This window comes from Corvus moneduloides, chromosome 1, assembly GCF_009650955.1.
Source record: "Corvus moneduloides isolate bCorMon1 chromosome 1, bCorMon1.pri, whole genome shotgun sequence".
In the NCBI taxonomy this organism is placed as follows: Eukaryota; Metazoa; Chordata; class Aves; order Passeriformes; family Corvidae; genus Corvus; species Corvus moneduloides.
Window position 1 is genome coordinate 102,479,939 of NC_045476.1, and position 17,410 is coordinate 102,497,348.

Sequence of the window (17,410 nt, forward strand, 5' to 3'; positions counted from 1 at the left end):
ACTGCCCAGGAATGCTGATTTATGATGGATTTCTTACTCTTTGTGTAAAGAAATACTAAAGTACTATATAAACTGTGATTAGAGAATCTACACGCTTGTGTTACAGGCGTGTGCCTGGGGTGGATTCTTCAGGCTCAGAGAGGTGACATCTGCTCTGGTCCACTCACAGGTAAATCTGGCACCAATGAACTCAGAATTCCCACAAAATGCTGCACTTCTGGAGTAACTGGGAACCCAGTTTGGCCTGCGATTGAAAAAGTGTGCAGGAAAGATGCTGATGCATAAGGGACAAAATCCAGACATTCCAGATACGTTATTTACTATTGAGGCACTTAAAGACACCACATTAATGTAATGAAGCTGCCTTTGAAGAACAGGCAATGTGCATTTTTTAAAGCATGTCCTCTGTATTTTGACCAGCTGCTATGCATGCCTAGTTATTTTTTCTTCTGTGAATTAGAATTTAATTTGATTGTCCCAAATACATCCCACTCAGGCATTCATGCTGAAAGCAGCAACAATTGTCAATGACCTTTAACACGCCTGCTATACAAATTAGTGCAGATCATTAATCACACATAGCTTACATTTTATGATTCGTGTATCCTTCATTACCGACTTTCCCCTCTCGCTCGCTGCCCCCCACCCCCACCGCTTCCCTTTATTCCGAGGGTTCCTGTAGTAAGCACTGGAAAGGGCAGGATTTAAAGCCTCCCCCGGCCCCAATTTTGTTTTCTTCTCATTGCCGGAGCAGTTCGTGTCCCAAGTGTGAGACGGAGGGAGGGTGGCAAGGGCCCGGTGCGCCCAGGAAGGGCCGGGACAGGGGCGGGGGCCGACCACGGCGGGGAGCTCGGAGCCGGGGTGCCTGGGGGCGATGGGGTTGTGCCGGCCCGGGGCGTCGAGAAACACCGTCCCTCCGTCAAAAGTGCTCCGTGTCAATTGTACGTCATCGCACATTACGAGACAAAGAAAGAAAGAAAAAAAAAAAGGCTCCATCCACACCCTTGATGTCTGGTACCGAGCGTTAAATTAGGCTTCCCAGCCATAGACTAAACACACTCCCCTCGCCTGTGGCACACACAGATTTGGCGTGATTAAACCGAGCTTCGCAAACAGGCAGGAAAACAAGAATTGAACTTTTCAGCCATAGGAAAGGGGGGTGGCATGGGGGGCTTTTTTGTTGCTTGTTTTTTATTTTTTTTCTTTCTAAAGCCATATGGCAGATTGATTTGTTCGGAGGTCTTTCAACTTCCCCAGCGTGGCTGTTGAACAGTATTCCTCTTTGATCTTGATTGAGGACTTTAATGTTGTTGTTTCTGCGCATTTCAATAGATCCATAAATATTTTACCAGTGGAATTCGCCCCCCCCCCCCAAAAAAAAAGAAGAAAAGAAAAAATAAAGTTTCTCATAGAAATGCATCTGGGGCAACTCCAGCCCGCACCTTTCGCAGCGGAGGAGGTACGTGGGAACCGGAGCGCCGGTGGGCAGAAGCGCCACTCCGCGCCCGCACAACGCGGCGCCCGCCTTCCTCCCCCCCGCGCTCCCGCAGCGCCCGGGGGCGGCGGCACCCGCGCCCCAACTTTGCCCCGCGCAGACAATGGTCCCCGGCGTGTGCGTGCGGGATCCGCACCGGCCACACCAGCGCGACCGCCGGGGGACGCGCGGCGGGGCGGGCGGGGCGCGGCGGGCGCGGGCGCGGCGGGGGCGGTGCGCGGGCGCGGGGCGCGGCGGGGGCCGGCGGGGCCGCCCCCGCCCGCGCCAGTGGAGCCGCTCGGCGGATCATGTGCAGCGCGGCGCCGCTCGCATGCGGCGCGTGGTTTCACCTTCAGGGCGGCTCGGCGCGCCCTTCCCCGAACGCTGCCGCCGCCGGCCGCGCAGGAGGTGAGGGGCGGCGGGGCGGGGGATGGCCCGGGGGGCGGGGGGTCCTCGGTCTGTGCCCCTGGGGGGGAAAAAAATCCCTCAACTTCGCGCTTCCCCCCGGGTACGGGGACTGTCCCCCTGGTCATCGGAGCAGCTCCAAAATGGTAACTTTGCGCTGTTCCGCGAGGAGGAGGTCGGGTTTACTGCAGTGGTGGTGCCGGGGGGTGGGGGAAGCCCTGCGGGCTCCGGGAGCCTTTTGGCTTTGTACGCTCCGTCAGGGGCGTTGAGGGGGGGGCGGACTGCGATATTAATCCATTAAGAGACAAAGAACAAATTGCCGCACTTTAAAGTAAAAAGCTTCGGCTGAAGAAGGTGGGTGATGGGTCGTCGAGCCCCGAGTAGCCACTTCAATTATTAACAGTGGGTTGTTCCCCCCTTCTCTCCCTCCACCCCCGCTAATATTGATCCAGCGTGTGCGTGAAATACCCGATGTGGGGCTGGGTCCGTGTGTGTCCCCCCCTTGTTTGCGAGTCGCACTCGGTTCCGTGGCGAGTCGGTCGCTGCGTGATCCCCGTTAGAGAAGTACACAGTTTATCAAAGGAAGTTGGGGGTGGGCGGGCAGAAAAAACAATTATTCACATATAGACAGCGAGGAGGACTCGGAGGACAATGTCTCCGTAGCGATTATTTCCAGAAGAGGAAAAATAGCCCGTTTGATGCGGGTGGAGTGGGGGAGGGAGGCAGGGAGTTTAATGTACATGTTAAAAAAAAAGGGGGGGGGGCGAGAGGAGGGAAGGAAGGGGAGAGAGATAGGGAGGGAGAGAAAAGAAGAACAGAAATAATGCAGTTCCAGACATTTTGTGCTATAAAAGCTTTCCTCCTCCTGGTCCCTCCCTCCCTCCCCCCATTACTATCTTCGGTGATCATTAGCATAGCGCCGAGTCGCGATCCTAATGCGAATTAAGCACTTGGGCAAGTTGAGGAAAGTTTGGATGGGTAAACTTTGCTATGAGGGAAGAAGGTGGGGTGCTAAAACTGGCAATACGTGTGGGGAGGCGTGTGGAGCATGACAGCCGGCCGTTGTTTTTCCCCTCAAACCAGCTAACCTCTGCAATTAACTGCTGGAGACAAACCCTGTGTTTTAAGCCGAAAAGTGTCGGTTTGGAGTCAGCACCATTTATTAGGAGCGTTAATAAGCTCCCAGCAGCAGACAGGGATCTTCTGGGGAATGCGCATTGTGTGTGCCCACAGCTTATCCTTCACATTACCCCTATAGATACTGAGGCGCTTGGGCACTGGACGTGCAAATATCATTTTGCTCGGACTATTTTCGAAACATTAATTCTCTTCTTTATTTAATCCAGATGCAGGGTTCCCCTCCCCCCCCCTCCCATTTGCTGCCTTATTGTTGGTGTACATTTTCTGAAAAGGCGACTGGTGTAACCTGTGGAATTTGAAATGCAAATAAAAGCCTGTGGGAGTTGAGGCAGAACAAATCAGCATTTATAAAGTGAAAAAGATTTAATGTCTTTGAAACCACTGCGAGATTTATTTTTTTTTTTTTAAATAATAACTGAATCGTGACGTCAAGTCGTTTGGGCAAGATTTTTTAAATTTTTTTTTTAAATGTCTGAAACGCGGGTATGCGAAGTGCTTACAGGAAAAACAGATTACAAGATTAACATCTGTTAACATGATCGTTTATCGCCAGCCAAAAATAGGTCAGTCCTTTCTTAAGGAAACACGATTGCTGGGCGCATGATTAAATAATGAAATTAGGCTGATGAGTTCATAAATTAGACGCTGTGTCGACGTGCGTTAGGATCCGACCTGTGACAAAAATATGTAATTCGCGGTCCGCCGGAGAGCGGTGCGGGGTCAAAGTCCCTTTTTGGGGAGAGGCGCAACTCTCTCACCGTCTCCTCCTCCCCTCCTCTTCCTCCTCCCCTCGCTCCCCATCGCCGGGCGCTCCCCGCCACCCCCCCGCCCGCACCCAGCGTCTCCCCGGCTGGGGAGCCGAACTCTCCCAGCGAGCGGAGAAGTTTCCTCGGCGGGGAGGGACGCGGGGGTGCCGCGGTGAGGCGGGGTTGGGAAACGGGGCCGGACGGACGCCGAGCCGAGCCCCCGCCCGCCGGCGGCCCCGCCCCGCCGGGGCGGCCCCAGCCCGCGGGCCCGCCCCCTGCCACCGCCCGGCCCGGCCCCGCTCCGCTCCGCTCGGCCCCGGGGTGTCGGGGCGCGGTGAGGTGGGACGAGGAGCCGCCGTGCCGCCGCCTTTCCCCGGCCTTCCTCCTCCCCTGCCCTGCCCTGCCCTGCCCTGCCCTGAGCGCACCCCCGGCCCGGCCTCGTTACTGGTGTCCGCTCGCCGTTCCCCCCGCAGCGCTGGGATCCGGCTTTTTTTTGGAAGTGGGTGCAGAAGTGCCTTTATGAAAAAGCTCCTCGGGCCTGGCGGGGCCATCGATCTTTTGATTTTTGCAGGGTTTATTTTAACCTTACTATTATTTTGAGGCTGATTCACCGGTTTCTGGAGATTCTCCCCCCAAAGCTGGTGGCTGGCTGCCGTGCTCCGGGCCGGCTCCTCGGCGGCCGGGGAGAGGTCCCAGAAGCCTGCCCGGCAAAGGGCCGCTGCGCTTTGGCCCCATGCCACGGACTTTATTTCATGCTTGCTGCACTAAATGAGTTAACAGCCAAAGAGTTTTTCATTAACTCGACTTGGCAACCGTGTATTTCGTTGGCTTCTCCCCCACCCCGCTCCCCCCCCCCCCCCCCAAAAAAAAAAAAAAGCGTAATTTTAAGCAAAAGCTGAGTGGCATAACATGGGTTGATTTTGATTTGGGAGCGGGAGTCTTTTTCAAAATCTTCCGTCAGATTTCCTTTGTGCCCCCATCCCTGGGCATGGTGTGTGGGTGGGATGATAGCTGAGTTTTATTTTGTGGGATGTGATGTGTGTCCTGATTTTTGACCATTGCTTTCCAGCAGTGTTTTAAGGCCCTGTGTGTCCTGGGCCAAGCAGGAGGATGCTGACCCTGTGGGAGGGCAGTAACCTTCAGCTGCCCCCCCCCCCCCCCCCAGCCCTGCGAGGGATATGTGGATGGGGCCGGGGGAGTGTGTACATGTACCTGCTGGGGAGCTGGGTGCTGCATGCAGGACAGGTGCACGCAGGGCCGGGAGGGGCGTTGTGGCAGGTGGATAGGAGTGTGTGTGCACAGATGCAAGGCAGGGATGGGGTATGTTGCATTGCTGCATGGGAGCCAGATGTGTGTGCCTGCAGGTCCTGCTGGGTATGTGTGTGCATGGCAGTGAGGCTCACATGGCTGCAGGGAAGGGGAATGCTTCATTGAAGCAGGTGCGTGTGTGTGCTCGTGCCCCCGTGTTTGTGGCTGTGTCCCACGAGTGGGTGTGGGTGGTAGTGCATGTTGGGCTTCTCTAGTGAGGCCCCCATGTGCTTGCCCCCCAGGCTGGCTGCTGCCAGTGGGTCGAAAATAACTGCATTGTAAGAGGTGTTGGCTGTTTTTGGGGGGAGCAGTGCCAGGGAGGGGTGATGGTGATTATAACAAAAGTTTCCTCTCAGCGTGGAGTGTATTGGGAGTTTTGCTCCAGTCCCTTTGTCCATGGCAGCTGGCTGGGATGAGTCGTTTGTTAGAGAATGTTGTTGCTTTGTTTCTCCACCAGCGTGTCCTTTACCTCTGTCACAGCAAACCCACAATCATCAGCCTGGTCATTTGCTACTCTGTGCATCCCAACTTTGTCCCACTAGGGTGGGCCACAGTGGTTTTTGGAGCTTTCCTCATGTTGAAACTGGAAGCTGAAGTTGCATAGGAGCACCTGTGGTGTAATTAGTATCAAGGTGCGGATATTCCAGGAGACATCTTTTCACAAGAGCAGCTGCCGTAGCTATCTTGAGTGAGTTTTGTATAATAAAGTCATTTGCATGGGGCTCTGTGTTACTGGCACAAGAACACCTTTACTAGCTCCTGGTGTAAACTGGTTTTTAGCTATCTCCAGAAATTCTTGCCTGGGGTTTGTTTTCAAGCCTTTAGTTCCTATAAAACTGAGTGGTGTTGAAGTGACACCTAGTTAGTGATAAGTACTGTGGAGTCTGTGTGAACAATAGGGCATTATAACGCCCCCTCTAAACTGTTAGTTTAATATGCAAAGATAATGCTTACAGAAGGGAGAGAAAAAACAAAGCATCAGTGAGAATAACATTGTCCTAAGGAATAATCTAAAACATGTTTAAGGAGAGGAGTGATCTTTGTTAGCGTGGCACCTATCTAAGCTTAGCGCAACCTTCTAAACTTCTGTACCGGACAAACTATGTATTAGTCCCTCTATGAATGTGAATGACTATTTCTCTGTGCATCACAGAATAGAAAAGAGTTTACATCACTAGGGTGAAATCTACCTATTGTTACTTGCAAGTGACCTCAGTAACTCTCTCTGCCTAGAATGGAACAACATTTTGTAGATTAAAGTTTTCCTGTGGCAGTGACTAATGTATTTGCTTTAAAAATTAGATTAATTTTATGATTTTATAATTGGTCATAGTATCATGCTGTCACCAAGATTTAATAATAGCAATTATCAGTACAGAAGCATTCATTGAAGGAGTTGAAAACTATTGTGCCATTGTTCTGAATCTCTCCCTGTTGAATTGATCCTTGTTTTAGCAAAGGAGGATGTTTATGTTTTAACATCTTACAGATCACCTTCAGAAGCTGGGCTGTTGGCTTCAGTTGACTGAAAAATGAGTAACCTTTAAAATGCACTTTTGCTGTGGGTGCTTACACCAGAGGGGGCAGCCTGGAAGAGTATCGTCATAGAAATGGTGTAGTTACCAACTCTTAAAAACTTTGGGCAGTCTGTTTATTTGGATTTTTTTGTTAAGGTCTTTGTGTGCAGGTGACTTCAACAGTTATTTTTAATTACCTATAACTATTATCTTGTATAGTTATATGTATGTATATAGTTACCGATCAGTATTATCTGTCTGCAGTTACCTAGAACTAGAGTTATCTATAGTCATCTATCTATAGTTCTCTGTGATTAAGATCTGGTGAGTTTTATGCTGAGGTCCCATCTAATGAAGGGCATCTATATTTAGTATGATCCAAAACCTGTCAGCTTTGAAAGGCCTAACTTCTGTGAAGACTTCAGTTTGTGCCAAGAACTTCCAGGAGTTCTCTGGAATTAAATGCAGTATGTAGAATAATCCAGTGCATAAGCTTTCATTGAGACCAGTGATGAAGTCTGCATATGTGTACTTAAACTGGAAATCTGGGTTTGACTGTACTGTTTCTTAAAGTCATCAAAATAGAAAGCTGAAATGCAAAGTGATTGCATTTTGCAGGAAGCAACTTGTCGAAGCTTGCAGATTTCACAAGAAAATGTGCCTGTTTAAGTTTTTGAGACACAAGTATGAATTTGTAGATACATACCTTTCAAGCCCAAATGGGCATTGGATTTCTGCACAGAAAGGAGAAATGGACTTACTACTGTTTTTCACAGCCATGTGATGTTCTTCAGTTGGGTAAGAGCATGTACTAAAGAAGTCCTAAAAACTGACTTGTTGCTTGTGAATCCACTGCTGCCCCATAATAAGCAGCCTTTCCACTCCCACTGACTACTGGGAGTTGCATGAGGGTGATTCTGGGTGGAATTACAGTTTCTGTATGCAAATCCGAAATCCTTAGTTATATTGGCAGTTACTCAACTAAAACTTACTATGGTCATTTCTTTTTCTCTAGCCATAAACTTAATCCAGATACCTAATCACAGTGTGGCAAAAAAACAGGAAAAAAAAAAGTCACATTTATTTGATTAGGTATCTGCAATATAAATATTTGAAACTTGGAGCAACATTGCTTTTTCAAAGCAGACATCTTACACGCTGCAAATATTTATACACTTCAGTGCTAGGATAAAGCTGTTCTGAATCAGACACTGAAGGCAAAATTCTGTTTTTCAGTTACCCACTGTAACTGCACAGAAACTCTGTGCAATACTTGGGAGTTAGAATGACTTAACAGATAGCAATATTTCTTGATTGTCAATTCTATGTTGAAAGTAAATGAAACTTCCTTTCCTTTTCCACCAGAAGCGATTCCAGTAAATATTATGTTAGTGAGCCCGCACTAAGACTTGCTAGTGGATTATGGTCCAGGTAGTTAACACTGCCACGGCTTTCATTAGGATGATGACTTCATTACAAATGTTTACTTTCATTACCTAACTATTAGTCAGCAAATGTTTGGTCTCTTGATCTGCTGAACCTGCTTTACCATTTGAAGCCAGCGAGCTCTCTTTTTTTTGGTGTGATGATTACTCAACGCTGGTTGTTCATTTTTTGATGTTGTGTACATCTTGGTTATCTGCAGAGCCCCGTCAGCATTGTTACACACTTGGTGTTAGCAGTTTCTCCTTGTGTTTCTGAAACTGCATTACGGCAACAGCGCCTTGTGCTGAACACGAGGCATTAAGCGTGTGTTCTGAGATTAAGTTAGTGCATGGATGGACAGAACTTGCATCTCATAAGTTGCTACCAAACTATTTATTGCCAATAAATTCTAGCAGGTCTCATAGCAGTAGCACAGGTCTGCTGTGAGATAAGTTGTTTATTTACCACTCCCAGGTTGTGAGCTAATATTGCACATAGTGTCCATTGCAGGGACACTGGGACAGGGCTGCTGAAGACGCTGGTCTAAACTGTTTTAAGTCATGGAGGAACAGAGGCTCTTTTCTATGGATTCAAGACTGCTTACCTTCTGAGAACTACTTAAAATTCATTTTTGCTAACCTTTCATTTAAGTGATTACATTTGGAAAAGAACTTAATTTGTATCATCAGGATATTGTGTAGCTTAACGCTTGTTCAATAAAATCCGCATTTCATTATGAGCTGTTGGAGAAGCTGTAGGCCTGGCATTGCTGTTGTACCGTCGTGGCAAAACCCAAGGTAACTTTAGTAGGGTGACTGAATTTACAGCACTGGATGTGGGGATGAATTTAGCACACAGCACTTAGCTCCTAATTAAAGCTTATAGTATTACATCTGTAATCAGGGCACTCTTAGAATCTCTAAGAAATTACTTTTTGCTTTGTCTGCTATTCTCCCTTTTCTTTCTCGCCATCTAACTGTGTGGTGTTGGGAGCTTGCTTCTCCATGTTGGGGCTGTCATATTTATGTCCCAAAGGAAATGCTTTCCAGCAGTGTACTTCAAATTGCAAAGTAGAAGAATTTTGTGGCTCCCCAAATCTTTAAGGCCGGTTTCTAAAATGATCTAGCTTTTAATCTTCTTTTCAAAGTAAAATAGAAACTACAAAGCATATGTAATTACAATTTGTAGCTATTTTTAGACTCCTGACATGTTTCATTTATGGTATAATGATAAAAACAAATATTCAGCACAGAGGCTAGACAGACAATTTTCAAACCAACAGCATCCGCTTCAGCTACCCTGTGTGTATTTCATACGTGTTTCCTTTGTTTTTTTTTTTTTTTTTTTGTTCTTTTTTGGCTGGGAGTGTACTGAAACTGTATGTCTCAGTACATGCTGGGGGGTGCAGAGAAAGTGAGAGCTCTCTCTGTTGGGCAGGTCCTGTTGTGAGTGTTTGCTGAAAACCGGATCGTATGTCAGTGAGTTTTAACGTACTGCACATACACACACACACACACAGACGCACGCACACATGCTTTGCTTCTCCGGCAGGTATAAGAAAGGAAGAACGGTGAGTTGGCTTGTCACTATTTTTACACTGCATAGAAATGCTTATGTTGGCTTTTTACAGGGATAAAGCTGACTGAATAGTAATTTTTCCTTGCCTTTTTTTAAAAAGATGGTGAGCAGTGAAGTGGTGTTAGTTTTCAGTAAAGAAAGAAAGAGAGAAGCTGGTGGAAATTGAGGTGTTCTAGTCACAATTGTAGCCTAATTTTAAAATGATCACGTTTACTTATTTAAAAATAGATTTGGGAATGAAATTAGCCATGTTCTTTGTTTTTAAAAGGGTAACGTGTGCGCACTCACCATATGGTAGCATTTAACCCATATTGTATGAGCTGACAACAAGTCACATTTATTCTCTGATTTATTTCAGTGTTTCAGAATGTTCTTTTTCTGAAATCTAGTACAATAAAAGATGCATTTAAGATTGTGCAATGTAATTGTCTGTAGCTGTTTTGCTTCATTGTTACACTGATACCAGGTTCATGAGTAAGCAATATTTTTCCCTTCTGAAATAATTTCCTTAAGAAATAGTCATTCTCTGAATGTTGAAATGGTTTGCGGGAAGAGTTATGAACAATAGCCAGTGACACGGTGTGTTGTAAAGGATTGCGGGGTGAGGTGTTACAGTCTCTGCTGGCTGAAACTAGAGCTGCTCCTTTGATGGTTGAGTGTGTGCTTGCAAAGTCTTTCTCCCCCTCCCGCCCCCGTCCTCCAGTCTTTACACAGAGGTTGCTTAGTTGTCTATTTTAATGGATGCATTCTGGCTTCCTTTGCGGTAGACTCTGAGGCACCTGTATTGGTGAGCTGGTACCAGCATTGGCAGCCACAAGTATGATAAAACCATGAATCAGGCAGCTTAAGGATTGACTTAAACTATGCAGTTAGGGAAATAAGATATCTTATTTTCCCTTTGGATTTCCCTGTGTGTTGTATTTTTAGGCTTTCTTTCCCCTGTGCCATCCTATCTATGCACATCTTTGGGGTTTCAGGAGATTGAGGCTCTACTGCAAAGTTCCAAAGTGTGCAGTAAATAGGAGTCAGCCCCATACGGTGCGTAGCGTGAGAACTTTGAAAAGTCAGTGGCACTCCTCACTGAGGTACCGGTTGCTCACCATCTGTCTCCTAAAGTAATTTCTTTTAACCTTGGGACTCTAAAATGTTTCAACAAGGTTATTCATGTGTTTGTCTGAAGTGTCTATAAGTGTACCGAAAAACTGCTAAGCTTCTAATTTCAACGTGGTGTTTGAATACTAATGTATACTAATTAGGAATGGCTGACGTTGTAATTTACAGAAGTTGAAAGGAACATTAAACACCACCCTTCCAACACTAAATACAGCTTTTCCTCCTGTGTGTAGCTGCTTACTTGAAACCAAGGGTCCGTCTTCCAGACTGTTGTGCTAGCACATTGATACATCCTTGGATAAACTACCAGGCTCATGTATTATCATCACATCAGTCCCTTTGCAACATCCTGTGTGTAACTGTACCTTTAGCTGATTAACACAATGCTTTCTTGGTACTGTTTTTGATGGCTCTGTGAATGCTTATTTTAAGACCTTTTTTAAAGAAGTGTTTTCATCACTAAAGAGAAAAGCTGTATGAAATCTGTAAATACTTTAATTAGATTTGCTCTGTCTCTTTTTTTTTTTCTTTCCCTCCAGATAAATTTTACCTCAGTAATGAATGCTGTGATCTTCAATGCATAATTTATATTGACATTAATAATGATAGTTGAAGAATATTTTAAAGCCAGTTTGAGAAAACATGACAATTTATGTTGATAACCTTGGTCCCAATAAATTTGAACAGATTTTAGAAGAGAGCTGTGACTATCAGTGGTGTGATGAAATAACCCACTTCTTTTCATTGTGGCAAGCATATTGGAGAGTTCATCTTATCATGAGCGGTACATACCAGGTGTCAAGTGACATGCCAGACACACAGCTTTGCTTCTGAATGACTCTTTCCAATTAGAAAGTAATGGCTTTAACGGGATCAACCAAGTAATCGGAGTCTGTCAGTTCTCCAGTGCCAGGAGGTGTATATTTGCAAATGTTACTTATTTATCTGCTTTTTAATGAGTTGCAAAATTGTTGGTAACCTTGAGTAAATTTGGAGGGTGGTGGAAATACTATGTGGAAATTGTGGGATTAATGGTTTAGCAGTTGGGATTAAAAATAGTCTCAGCAAATTACCCTGTTGATACTGAAGCCAGAATCTGTTAATGGGGTTACAAGCAGATTGGTTTATCGGTCATTTATTTTCTAGGTTGATTAGGGATTATAGGTTGCCATCACAAAAGTAAGCAGTGCAAAAGGCGAGGATTGCTAATATTTCACTTCGAAGTTCCATGGATTTATAAGGAGGGTGTCTGGAGCTCAAAAGTGGCTTCTAGATTGTGGGCAGCCTTTCCCCTCAGATTTTTACATTCTGAAGTAGATGTCTAAGGAGCCTAGGTATTGTAAAGGGGTGGTTTGGCTTGTTAAAAGTCTGAAAAATGGTACAAAACAATAATTGTGAAATTCATGCAGGCCACTAAGAAAATTTAAAATGCCTGCTGCTGAGTTGCCTGCTGTTGTGTCTCCTGTTTCAGTGCAGAACCCAGGGCGTTTCTCGCTCACAACAATGTGTATGATGTGCAGTCTATGCAACAGACTGGAGGCTTTTGTGTGTCCTGTTCTAACCTGCACAAAAACTGTGTGTACCTCTGCATGACAAAATCCTTTAACTCCGACCTGTTTATTGCAGATCACACATTTGTCTCTGAGGTAGGGATAGAGTTGCAAACCAGGCCATCCCCTCTGAGTCCTCATAAAAGGATGACAGCCATGATGGAGCCCTTTAGATATTACTCTTATCTTCTGCTATCTAGCTTGGGAGATGCTGTGACTTTCACACTCTTTGCTACCTTGTCCTGACGTACAGCTTGAGATAACCGAGTGACATTTATTTGGCTTTTCAATACTTGCCAAGTGAAATGCAATGAAATAGCAGGTGAGCATTTCTGCAACTTTTTAGCTGGATGTGGAGCACTGCACAGGACTGGTGGAGAGAACCATAATTGTTTTTGTGTCCTTGGCTCTGACAGAAAATAAGGGGGAGACCAAGAAGTTTAAGAAGAGAAATGCTGACTTCTTTTGTTAAAGGAGTGGAAGATATGAACTTAAAAGGAATCCTCTGGGGACTGGCTGGTCTGGCAGGCTGGTGAAAGGGAAAGAAACGAGAACCTTGAGATATAAGAGATTCTTACCCTTCTAAAGACTAGGTCTTCTAATGTCCTTGCCGAAGGCTTGTCCGAGCTTCGTGCAGGTTCTGTCACTGGTATCCGAGGATCAAGACTTGTATCACCAGGCTGGAGAGGAAGACAGATGGTTACCTGCTTAATGTGGCTCTTTGAGTTTTGTGCTCCTGGGGGATGGGAGAGAGAGTGTAATGGACTTGATGAAGGACAAGTGGTCCAGGCCAGTGACCAGGGTCAAGAAGTTTGTCTGAATTTTGGTTCAAGTCTTTTCTCCTGCAGTTCAGCTTGCAGACCAGAGCAGGTTAGTCTGGAGTGTGTAGGGAGCTGTCCTGCTGGCTCAGTGGGATTGGGAATGCTGTCCTCTGAGGTGGTACTTCCTCTGAACAGGAAAAAAAAACCCATTGCTTGGTACAGTCTGTGTCATCTGTGATCCGCGTGGAAGAAGAGCACTCTCTCTTAAACTAAACTCTCTTCAATATGTAAGAAAAAGGCCAAGATGATCAGAGTTGAGAGTCTGACAGCTAAGAAGATGCTAGACGAGACAGATTTTTGTTTTCTTACAAACCTGGTTTATTCTGCTTTATTCATTGTATTTTACAGTTTGAAGAAGATAACAGTATTTGAAGGGCTTAAATATCAGTTTCTCATTCTAATATGCAAAATGAAGTTTTGAACTTGAATCTTCCCTTCTTTTAAAAAGAAAATATCTGTGTCAGTGTAGCAGTATGTGAAGGTAGGAAAATAATTTAGCAGACGAATAATAAAAATGCTCTTCACACAGTCCTCCCTACTTTCCTCCCATGCTGTTAGGGTCTTATGGATTTTGACTAGCATAACTCAATTCTTGTGGAATCTTACGGCAGCTCTGTGAAGTCTATTGAAGACCAGATAACCAGAACTACTCCTCGTGTAATTCCACCCACAAGTAAGATAATTACACCTTGTGTTTGGGATAGCGGAGCTGTGCCAGTATGAGCTGGTTCACTCATAAAGATCTCTCAGCCGTTTCACGTCTGGCATCAGCATTGGTCTCTTCGCTCGGAAGTGATGAAGAGCTGGTGCAAGCAGCAGGCACAGCAAAAGCTGGAGGAGAGGAAAACGGGGTGTGATGAGCTGAACACAGCCTTAAAGGAAAAAAGACAGTAACAAGATTGTACAGAAATAAAGAGGAGAAAATGGATGTTTGGAGGAGCTGTGAGTGTCCAGGAAGACTGTTGAAGGTGGAGGACCACTTTCCCCTGTACCTAGGGGCACTGAGTTTCTGTAGGTGGGCGTCTTTGTTTCATCAGAAATCACCATGGCAGGAATCTGTAGTTACCTGCATTAAGGTAGCAGAAGAATCATTGTCTTTGGTGATCCATTTCTTCATGAGTGGTGAGGCTGAGGTTGTGGCCAGGGCTCCGTTGGTCATCTCGTCCCTGAACAGTGTTGCTGGATGTCACTGTCTGGGATGCGTTAATGGGGTCTGACTGAGATGTGTTTTATTTCCTGTGGCACTGGTCTGCTGGGTGGTCGCTGCCGTCCTGCAGCAGCACCAGAATGAGATGGGGTGTGTGCAGAGTTGTGTACGAGCAGGATATGAGAGATACCTGGTGTTTTGTCTGGTGCCTAGCATGTGCAGTCCTGCTTCATCAAGGCTCTGGGAGAAATTAAAGTGGTGGTGGTTGTGGAGAGGAGATGTTAAATAGAAGGAGAAGAGGAGGTTGGTCAAGCACGTGTTTGCATATGCATAGGGTAACTGAATTTTTCTTCTGTGTTGTTACTTGGAGGGACTTAAGACTTGGTTCTTCTGCACAAATCACCGTTTGTTGTAGACTTCTTTCCTGTCTCTTGTCCCCTAGGTGTACTTTGCTCTGCAATCCCTTTTTCCTGGCTGTTGCACACTTCTGAACTTGAAGGTGGCAGAGACTTGGGATGAGTGGGTGGATGTGGCATGCTGAGCATGAGAGTTTTTGGAGGAGGAATATGAAGTGGAGCAGGTTTGTGTTCAGAATGAAAACAGGAGCGATTCGGGTGTTGCAAGGGGCCTGTGAGAAGGATGAAGCTATGCTGAAAAACCAGGCTGTTGGCACAGAAGGGTTGGGAGGATGTCAGGCATGATGCTAACAGCCACCTAAGACTGATTAATTTTTAGCACTGGTAGCAAACTTCCTTAAGAAAGGAAACAAAGAAATTACTGTTAATGAATAGAATTTGTTAGGACTAGCTGGGTTTGTGAAAGATGCATGTCAGCAAAAACAGCCATGAAAAAAAGCACTTGGGAAGTCTGTTGTTCATCCCGTCTTTTTTGTGAATACTGTCATGAATCTGTCCTGAAAGCACATTTTCTAGACATGACTTTTACTGCTACAGCCTTAACTCTGACTACTTTTGCAAAGAATGTGCTGGGTATAATGTTTCTGCTCTCCTAAAAAGAAGTAGTAGCTTTATGTTTTTAGCATTATAAAGGAGATAAAATGAGGACTTGGAACAGTTCCCTTTTCCAGGCTTTTGTAGCTCTGATCAGTTCCTTTTGCTAACAATCATCCTCTACATCAAACCACAACATGATGGTCAGGTAAAGGTGCGTGGAAACACTGCAGGCATCTGTTTTTATCTGACACAAAGTCAGCGGTTTAGGCTTACAGAAGATGATGATTTATTAAGAGAGTATAATTATAAGCTGTTGTCATATGGTGGCACCCAGTAGCAGTGATGATCTGTTGCTGCTGTTCTGGGATGTGTACAAACACACAGTGAGAATAAGTCCCAGGACTTGATTGTATCTTGTCTGTGTACATGTGGTTGTAGGGATCCATTAAGGGGTCATTAAAGTTCTCCAAAGCATATCTGCTGTCAAATTAAGTGCTAATAAAAGACTGTTAATTATCACAGTCCTCTTCACAATAATATGTTATTAGAATTGAATTTACTGTGCATTTTACTGCAGTGGGGGGAAGCCAACTTTGGCGTTTGATCCTCACCTGGCATTTGAATGTGTGTGCATAATACGAGGCAAAATTTTGCCACAATCTTCCTGGTACTGAAGGCTGCCTGCATGGTGGTCCTATGGAAGTGCCCTCTGCTCTCCTCCAAACTCAGCTGGTTTCTGTGCAGGAACCAGTCCTGCCCCAGGCTTGCAGGAAAACAGCACCATGGGGCTCTGGTTCTGCATCACTCCATGGGTGCCTAGAAATGTGGTCAGTGCCAGAGTCCCTGGGTCATTCCAGAAATTAGCCTGCCAGCTACCTGGAAAATACTAGGATGGTTCATTGTGTCCATTACAGAGGGGTAGTTCTGAAAAGTCACTCGAGATGAGTGACCAAGGAGGAAAAGGTTCAGCATACCATATAGCATGGGTATAATCAGGTGAGTACAGCTTTCTTCCCTGGGGAAGAGTGTTGTGTATGGAATTCTCTTTCACTGCAAAGATGCTTTCCTTTTGCAAACAGCAGCAGCGACTTTCTGGTTTTGGCAATTTAGCCTATTAGTAAGAGCTGTGTGGCATAGTAAATATACACAGATATAAAGCTTACTTTTATATATTTTCTGAGCAGTGCAGCTGGAAGTGAAGTAATGCCACATGCTGTGGACATGTAAATGGCATTGTAGTTTCTTCTAGACAGTGGTCAGAAAATGATACAAATTCCATTACTTTAGGACATTGCATCAACTTGACCCCAGAGAGTAAACCTTGCTGAGTTACTGTGCATTTTGGTGGTGTTTCTCCAGTTACTTTGGTCATGTTAGTTTAAATTTACATCAGCATACATTAGGCTAGAGCTTGGCATTAGGTGTGCTGAATATGCACTGTGGCATAGAAAGTGGAGCAGGATGACAGGGAACTGGGCTGGCAGAAGGAGGCGTGCTCATGGCGTCTATTTTGTTCCTCTGTATACTTTATTTCAGCCCTGTACTCCCTGAGTCATGTTAATCCTGGTATCGATAGGTACCGCCTACGCCCAGGTTATTCCTTCCTTGAGGTCATGGCATAGGGTCATTTATCTCACTTTCTGACTGCTTTTCTCGGTAAGCCATACTGCTTTGTAGGTCAATGATGAACTCATGGCTTTCAGGGAGTCATGTCTGCTCATGTGCATGTGCACACACACATACACATACACACGCCCCACTACAAAATAGCGACTTCAAAGCCCTCACTGGGTAATCTTTACTGACATCAGTGAGTACTTGTTACTCATCTGAGGAGTCTTGCTGACTTGAGAGGCACTTTCTTGTGAGTAGGAGTTTGCCAGTGTTAGCAATGGTGGCCCAGCTTGGCCCCACAGGGTGATCGTATGACTCAAGTACCCTAAGCTTAGCATTGCCCGGGCACGGGCACATACACACACATGCACAAAGAAAAAAAAAAAGAGAAAAGGGTGTTGGTGTTACCAGGCCAGGATTTGAAAAATAAGAAATTGTTGGTTTCATGTCTGTTGTTGGTGCTGTTTCAAGTCAAGCAAACAGAATACCTGCAGCCCTGTAGGTGCAAGTGCCTCCTTGGCTGCACATAATGATGTGGAAGACTTTGTGTTTATGACAGTGCAACGTGATGTGCGTCTGTCCCCTTGCTTCCTTCGTGACATTATGGGCTGGATTCTCC

The 17,410-nt window shown here is 45.6% G+C and overlaps 1 protein-coding gene across 2 annotated transcripts in view; it reads left to right on the forward strand.

The window, feature by feature from the left end:
* Nucleotides 1-1,741: 1,741 nt before the first annotated feature.
* ZNF516 (zinc finger protein 516) overlaps nt 1,742-17,410 on the forward strand; it is a 102,987-nt gene continuing 87,318 nt past the window's right edge. The window contains exon 1 of one of the 2 annotated variants that reach the window (XM_032120606.1): nt 1,742-1,882. The gene's annotated coding sequence lies outside the window, so the exon portion shown is untranslated. Of the gene's footprint in view, nt 1,883-1,947; nt 2,026-17,410 lie in introns of those variants that run through there. The other variant, XM_032120615.1, reaches the window with a different exon arrangement.